General features: G+C 37.4%; 1 protein-coding gene across 2 annotated transcripts in view; it reads left to right on the top strand.

Annotated features, from left to right (window-relative positions):
• The first annotated feature begins 1,453 nt into the window (after nt 1-1,453).
• The window catches only part of LOC144957679 (sperm microtubule associated protein 1-like), a 30,516-nt gene continuing 23,451 nt past the window's right edge, over nt 1,454-8,518 (top strand). Inside the window, exons 1-2 of one of the 2 annotated variants that reach the window (XM_078889025.1) lie at nt 1,490-1,581; nt 1,929-1,959. The gene's annotated coding sequence lies outside the window, so the exon portion shown is untranslated. Of the gene's footprint in view, nt 1,582-1,928; nt 1,960-8,518 lie in introns of both variants that reach the window. The other variant, XM_078889026.1, reaches the window with a different exon arrangement.

The following is an 8,518-nucleotide window of genomic DNA, read 5'->3' on the forward strand; positions in this document are numbered from 1 at the left end:
AACATCCGCCAGCTGGATAAAACATACCATCGCACAAAACTAAGTATAACGTTGAACCTTTTATACTCATCAAAATGGCAACAAAAAGACGAATAGCGTTAATTTCGTTCTATCTATAATGACAGGAAGAATTATAGATATAGAAAAGTATATGATGAAACCAAAAAAAAAAAAAAAAAAAAACATTAAAAAAAAAAAAAAAAAATAAATAAATAAAAAATAAATTCTCTTTTTCTTCCCCTCCCCCCTCTCTCTCTCTCTCTCTCTCTCTCTCTCTCTCTCTCTCTCTTTCTTTCTTTCTCTATCTTCATCTGTCTTCCCCTGTATCTTCCTCTCCCCCTCTCTCTTTTTGCCTCTCTATCTCTCTATTTCTCTCTCTCTGTCTCTGTCTCTCTTTTCTCTCTCTCTCTCTTCTCTCTCTCTCTCCTCTCTCTCTCTCTCTCTCTCTCTCTCTCTCTCTTAGCCAGGCGGAGGGTGTCGTATCAATTGTATCCCGTTTTGGGCTCTTTGACACCATGATCAGTTTTTAAATCCCTATTTTCATTTGGCAGTTTCCTTCTATTCCTACTCTATATTTCTCCAACAAAAGCCAGCCCAACTTTCGTATCCAATGCGATAAGGTGTTAATTGTAATTTATTGCATTGTTCTAATGGGCCCGTCATTGCCGTGTCAAAGGCAATAACTCTAATCCAAATAGCCCCCAACTCTTGCACCAACAGCTATACAACAATAGACAGTTTATTTACCCTCAACTCTGGCAAGGCAAATTGTATGTGTGTCTGTGTGTGTGTGTGTGTGTGTGTGTGTGTGTGCGTGAGGGAGAGAGAGAGAGAGAGAGGGGGGGGAGAGGGAGAAAGATACATAGAGAGACAGAGAGAGAGGGAGAAAGATACATAGAGAGACAGAGAGAGAGAATGTGTGTGTGTGTGTGTGTTTGTGTGTGTGTGTCTGTGTGCGTGAGAGAGAGAAAGAGGGGGGAGGGAAAGAGAAAGAGAGAGAGAGAGAGAGAGAGAGAGAGAGAGAGAGAAAGAGAGAGAGAGAGAGGGAGAGAGCAGAGAGAGAGAAAGATACATAGAGAGAGAGAGAAAGAAAGACACACACACGCACACACACACACACACAAAGAGAGAGAGAGAGAGAGAGAGAGAGGGAGAGAGCAGAGAGAGAGAGAAAGATACATAGAGAGACAGAGAGAGAGAGAGAGAGAGAGAGAAAGACACACACACGCACACACACACACACACAAAGAGAGAGAGAGAGAGAGAGAGAGAGAGAGAGAGAGAGAGCGAGCGTGTGTGTGTGTGTGTGTGTGTGTGTGTGTGTGTATACGTTCTGTGCCCAGACTTAGCAACCAAGCAATGGCCGCCTCGCGTCACTAGCAACCACCAACAGCGAACCGACACACACACACACACACACACACACACACACACACACACACACACACAACGTCCGCGATATTCATTCAGGCAAGCAATTCAAAGAGTTCAAGATTATTCCTAAGTAAGCTATCGCAGCGATCCCAGTGTCTTGGCTTGGTAATGAGACAAAACACCATTGAGTGTCTTTTAGTGGACTAGGTGTGTATTACTAAAGAGAAAGAGAAAGTGCCACGGTTGATGTGTCATGGTGTTCCACTATTGTGTGTGTTTGTTGTGTGTATGTGTATACATATGCTGAATTAAAGGTCTTCGCCGTATTTTTAGCCGTTTCTTGAGAGCTTTACATTGGCTGCCACACTCCCAAAGTGTGTGTGTGTGTGTGTGCGCGAGTGTTGAATAATTAATCTTTACGGCTAAAGGGCTGGATTATTGAAATGAAGTGAACAGAGAAATTCTTATGTTGTAGGGCTGTTTTCCCCCCTCTCTCTTATCTATTTAATGACGTAGAAAGTGTGTTCTTTTTTTCTTCTCAATTACTTGTACAGAGGGAATTTAACCCAAGGGGAATAACACACAGTAAGTCAAATGTTTTGAATATATTATATGTTTTCATGTACGAGATAAGAATTATATTTTTTAAATATAATAACTCAGGTCTATCTTTTTTTTTTTTTAATTTCGGAATATATTGCTATTATTCAAATTTTTGTTTCTGGTTGTGATGTAATAGTTTCGTAACTAAATTTAATATAAATTTGAAATCCCATGAGTACGCCGTTTCCATGGAGACAGCCCTCAATGTCTTCGTCAGTAGTGTAGGAAAAATTGGTCTTGAATTCATGATGCTTGGTGTCTTAGAAAATCGTAGATACATACCGCCTACATTCCATGAATTGTATAAAATTTGTTGTTTCACAAGTGGGGAACTCGAGATATTTGAGGGGAAATAAACGTTACGAATTACAAACGGTATTTCTGTACGTGGTCTCCATGTTACTAATTGCTAATTAAATAGGCCTCTTTTAGTCCTAAATATCGCAAACATTTTTACAGAACTGACACGATTTTGTTAATAAATTTGCTTCAAACTTTTATGAACGTAGCGTTTTGGGACATTTATTTACAAAAGAGATTCCATTGTTTCTTAATTAAACGTTATTGGGTTTGTTTGTTTTTTTTTAAACCCACAAAAAAACAAAGACAAAGAAAAACAAAAATAAAAAAAATTCTAGAATATGTACGGATCGTTATTTTGGCATTTTGTGCGGCTATGTGGTCTAGTGGTATGACACTCGCTTTCGGATCGGAAGGTCCTGGGTTCGAGCCTCGCGCTCGGCGCATAGTTGAGTCCTTGGAAAAGGCTCTTTACTCACATTCTCTCACCGTACTCTGGTGTAAATGAGTACATGGCCATTAACAGCGTTGTCTTTGTCCGAAAAATTGTAATATCGCCTAACAGGCGTCATGTCCCGTCTTACATGTTTAATGTTGCTGTTGACCAGGGACCCCTTGTAAAGCGCGTTGAGCACATTTAGTGGATATTGCGCTATATAAAGCTCAATTTTTAATTTTTTTAAAAATGTGGCCATGTGGTCTTGTGGTATGACGCTCGCTTTCGGATCGGAAGCCTTCGTTCGAGCCTTGCTCGGCGCATAGGTTCATTCCTAGGAATAGACTATCAATCGATTGAAACGACCCTAATCTTGGCAACAACTCTCAAACATGGGACTTCGCGATGTGTGCACATGAAGTTATTTATTCTATTTATTATACTATTGTGAAAATTCGGATAGACAGAGTCGAAACTTTTGAATCAAAGACCATCAAATTTGGTCCAGTAATAAAGTTTGTAGGTGCGTGCATATAAATCTGGCAACCCAACTCCTCTGTAGATTCACAAAACTGGTAGAAAAGAAAACATATTGACAAACTTATTCTTCCAGCGTTCGACCATGACCTAAATCATAATATGTTTTCTGTTGGCAAACGTATTCTTCCGATTGGACAGATAAAATTACATGTATTAACCCATAATTTCATAAATAATTAAAACATCTGTGAGGAAATGTTTTACAAACCTGAATGTCGCTTAAACTGAACGAATACATTATATATACTACTTTTGCATGAAAAAGCCAATCTGGCAACTCGTCTAAATGACCGATCGTCATGTCTTAAGTATATTTTCTAAATCATCATTTAAGTCAACGGGTGATAGAATTACCCTTAACTTAGAAAATAAAGGCCGTAAGTTACTCTTATATCAATCTGTAAAAAAAAATAGTTTTATAACTTTTAGATTTGCCAGATTAGTTCGGTGTTCTTTGCCAAAAATCTAACGTTGGCTGTCTGGAACAATTTTGGCCCCTTATCCTATTTTTTTTTCAAAAGAAAGGAATATATAGATAGTTCGAAGATGACGTCACTCAGGCCTTTGTTATTGTTTTTGCCATCCGCGTTTGTGAGTTGTTCTCACTAAACTGTATTAACCAGACTATAAAAGTTCATGGTTACACAGAGTTTGTGTGTTGGTCCGTTATACTTCCGGATGGCAATGTTGTGAACTCCTTGGTCAAGTGCATTCTATCTATATGTAGGCTACGTTAAGCTCAAGCTTCAATGATAAGGTTGTCAATTTTTAATGATATAGTGTCAAATTTCAATGATAAGGTGTCCAATTTTAATGATAAGGTGTCAAACTTCAATGATAAGGTTGTCAAATTTTAATGATAACGTGTCACATTTCAATGATAACGTGTCACATTTCAATGATAACGTGTCACATTTCAATGATAAGGTGTCACATTTCAATGATAACGTGTCACATTTCAATGATAACGTGTCACATTTCAATAATAAGATGTCAAAGTTCAAAGACAAGGTGTCAAATTCATCCAGACATAATACCCTTCTGACAGTTCTAGTCACACAGTAGATGGAGGTGATTAGCATAAAATGAGGAGTTATTTGGTCTTGTTATATGACACGCACCTTCGGATCGGTAGGTCCCTGGTTCCAGTCCCGATCTGACAGGTGCCAAGTTGAGTCCTTTTAAGATGCCTCTTTACTCACATTCTCTCAGCTGTGAAATGAGTACCTGGCCATAATCAGGGGTTGTTTCTGTCAAATATATAATTGTAATATCGCTTTACAGGCGTCATGTTTCATTCTACATGGTGGTTTGAGTATAATTATTAGGAAAATCATTCAAAAAATTGATTTTGAGATTTTGGTGGAAATGGGTATTAACTCACTCAACCCTAACACCGACTATATCTGTAGTTTACTCGGGTTATTTTTACCCCATGTCTATTTAATAGCATTTTTATGAGACAAATTACAGGTGTGGTATCAAAGCTAATGTTTTTGGTTTTTACATGTTAACAATAGTTGAATAAAATTATCTATGTGCATGCTCATACATTTTTTTTCCAATTTTGAAAAGTAGCAAAAGTCTCTAGGAATGAGTGGGTTAACATTTATAGATTCTAATTTTCATTTTTCACCAAAAAAAATTTTTTAAACCTATAATGACGATACAAAATGATTATAACCGCCCAATATGGGTAATTAATTAATTTTTTTTAAAAGATCCAAACCGCCCTTTAAGTGTTGCTGTTGGCTTTGGACTCTTATAAAAAGTGATTGAGCACGTTTAGTAGATATTGCGTTATACAAGTTAAAACACTAAATTACCTAAAATGGTAAAGGGAATTCATATCATTTTTCCTAACATGTTAAGCTTTGACAGGTAATATAATGTGCGGCTATGTAGTCTTGTGATACAACACTCGCGTTCGGATCGGAAGGTCCTTGGTTCGAGCCTCGCTCGGCGCATAGTAGAGTCCCTTGGAAAAGGCTCTTTACTCACATTCTCTCACCGTACTCAGGTGTAAAACGAGTATCTGGTCGTTAACAGCGTTGTCTCTTTCTGAAAAATAATGTAAGATTGCCTAACAAGCGTCTTGTTTCGTTCTACATGTTACATGTTGATATTGGCCAGGGACCCCTTTGTAAAGCGCTTTCAGCACGTTCAGTGGATATTGCGCTGCATAAAAGCTCAAGTTTTAACAAAGATCTAGGATTAAAATAACCATTGTTTCTTTAGTGAGTTGAGTTCGGCTACAATGAATTCATTGCGTCAGTGTTGGAGACTAAGATTAAAGATTTATAGACAAGTATTGACAAACAAGATACTGTGTCGTAATTTGTGTGTGTGTGTGTGTGTGTGTGTGTGTGTGTGTGTACATGGGTGAGAGACAGAGAGAGAGAAGACAGAAAGAGAGAGAGAGAGAGAGAGAGAGAGAGAGAGAGAGAGAAGACAGAAAGAGAGAGAGAGAGAGAGAGAGAGAGAGAGAGAGAGAGAGAGAGAGAGCAGACATAGAAAGAGATAGAGAGAGAGAGAGCGAGAGAGACAGAGAAACATAGAGGTAAATAAATAGATCGATAGACACATACACACACACACACACACACACACACACACACACACGCAAGAGGAGAAAGAAAGAACTAATAAATAAGTATTGTGTTAAAATGTGGACAAGTGTCTACTATTATTACTTTTACAATGACAGATCTCCAAAGTGGGGCCTTTTATTTTCTCGCACCCTATACATATATAAACGAGGATATCATAACCAATCTCCAATACCATTGCTTGTATCTCTAGACCGTATCAGTTTCCAAATAATACTAGGACAAAACGGTTATAAGGCGTCCTTTTCATTCAAAACGCCCTTTGATTACATTCACAGAATGCTTATTTTAACTTCTATTAACACAGTCATCAAAAAACGATAGAAGGACAAACCACTTCATGTTGATCTAATCAATAAATACAATGATACAATGTCTATTTCAGGGTATCAAATTTCAAAATGGCGGTGTTACCATGGTAACCAAAAACTGAAATTTAGGTTTTCAATTTTTTTTCCTCTAATTAGGATGTACATAACCTAAAATTACCACTAAAAGTCAGCTACTTATTACATTTTAGAATTTCGCCTTCAGGACCCGCCCATCCCCTTAAATACACTTCGTTATCGCGAAATCAAACACAAAGATATATAATATATAATATAATACCTCAACATTTACGAGACGTTGAAATATTATTAAGTCTTTTACTTCATCAAACAATTTTTATCGATCGATCTAAACGATATAGAAAATCGATAATGTCAATAACATTTATTATTAAACTCCAGCTGTGAAAGTCATATCGATAATAGTCATTATCGCCAATCAAAATGTCAAAGGGGAACTGTTTCAAAATAATGGAAATGGAGATAGAAAGACAAAAAAAAAACAAAAAAACAAAAACAAAAACAAAAACAAAAACAAAAGACAAGAAAACAAAATGGAGTCACGACAAAACGGGTTCAGTTCAGTTTCAATTTCGTAAATGTTACCCACCGTGTGAGACTGGTGTTATGTCTGAAAGAGATACATGAGATGCATGGGCAGCGTGGCTCAGCGATACGGTCAGTGCTTCGTACGCGTAAGGTGCCGAGTTCAAATACCACGCTGCGCTGTGTGGCCATGAGCAAGTCACCTCGCCCTAGCTCAATTTGCGGCGCTGCACTGCGGCTGACGCCTGGGTTATTCCAGTCTTCCCTTGGAATAGACCCTAGAGACAAATTACACATATAGCATGAATAAAGGGAATTTTATTTATTTATTTTTTTTTTATGAAGAAAATTGGACTAAAAATCAAAGTGATCAAAATTAAGAGATCAACTTGTTTTTGTTTTTTTAACATAAAAACCGAACCTACAATTTTTCATTGAAGTCAAATATTTTACTTTTCCCGGTTTATCTGCGGCAATGTTGTCTTGTGCTATGACACTCGCTTTCGGATCGGAATGTCCTGGGTTCGAGTGTCGCGCGGCGCGTACTTGAGTCCTTGGAAAATGCTCTTTACTCATATTCTCTCACCATACTCATGTGTAAAATAAGTACCTGGCCGTTAACAGTATTGTCCATGACGGGAAAAAATTGTAATAACGCCTAACAGGCGTCATGTCCCATTTTACATGTTACGTATTGCTGTTTGTCAGGGACCCTTTGTGAAGCACTTTGAGTACGTTAAGTGGATATTGCGCTATATAAAAAAAAAACTTTGGCTCTATATATATATATATATATATATATATATATATATATATATATATATATATATAGCGTGAATTGGACAAAAGCGATTGCTTGCTACCTTTTGGATAGGAGGCCAGTCTATTGCAAAGTACTTTTTATAGTCAGACCCAGTTATCTGATCACTGCTGGGTGGACAGTGGGATCCGAAAAAAGTTATCCCTATTTCACCTCTGGATTAGATCACGGTCCATTTGCGCATGGAACTAGTGCTCTACCATCTTAGCTACCGCGACCCCCCCCCCCCCCTCCTCCCCCCTCCCTTGCAAATTTTATAGATAGTATGTGCTTGGCTAAGAAGCTCACAACATTACTATCCGGAAGTACAACGGACCAACACACAAACTCTGTGTAACCATGAACTGGTTAATACAGTTTAGTGAGAACAACTCACAAACGCGGATGGCAAAAACAATAACAAAGGCCTGAGTGACGTCATCTGCATACTATCTATAGTTTAGTGATAATTACTCACAAACGTGGATGGCAAAAAAAAAAACCAATAACAAAGACCCGAATGACGTCAACTTCGAACTATCTATTTCTGGTTAATACAGTTTAGTGAGAATTATTCATAAACGTGGATGACAAAAAAAAAAAAAAAAACAATAACAAAGATCCAAGTGACGTCATCTTCATTCTATCTATATGTTAAGACTTGATCCGATTTTGAGCACAAGGTGCACCCTACCGTAATACCGTTTCAAATCGATTGGTAACAAATGTGCTGCATTTTAGAAGATTAGATCTTTAATTAAATTGTTGTCCATTACGAAATTAAATTGAATTTAAAAAAAAACATTTGAATTAATGTGTTTGTGTATTTTTTGTTTCAAAGAGAGAGAATGCATATTGTATTCTCTCATGTGCATACAAAACATACACAAACACGAACACACACGCAGACAAATATACAAAGACGAACAAACAAACACACACACACACGCTTATATATATATATATATATATATATATATAT

This window comes from Berghia stephanieae, chromosome 12 (genome assembly GCF_034508935.2).
Source record: "Berghia stephanieae isolate SIO BIC M18660-M18661 chromosome 12, UCSD_Bste_1.3, whole genome shotgun sequence".
Taxonomy (NCBI): Eukaryota; Metazoa; Mollusca; class Gastropoda; order Nudibranchia; family Aeolidiidae; genus Berghia; species Berghia stephanieae.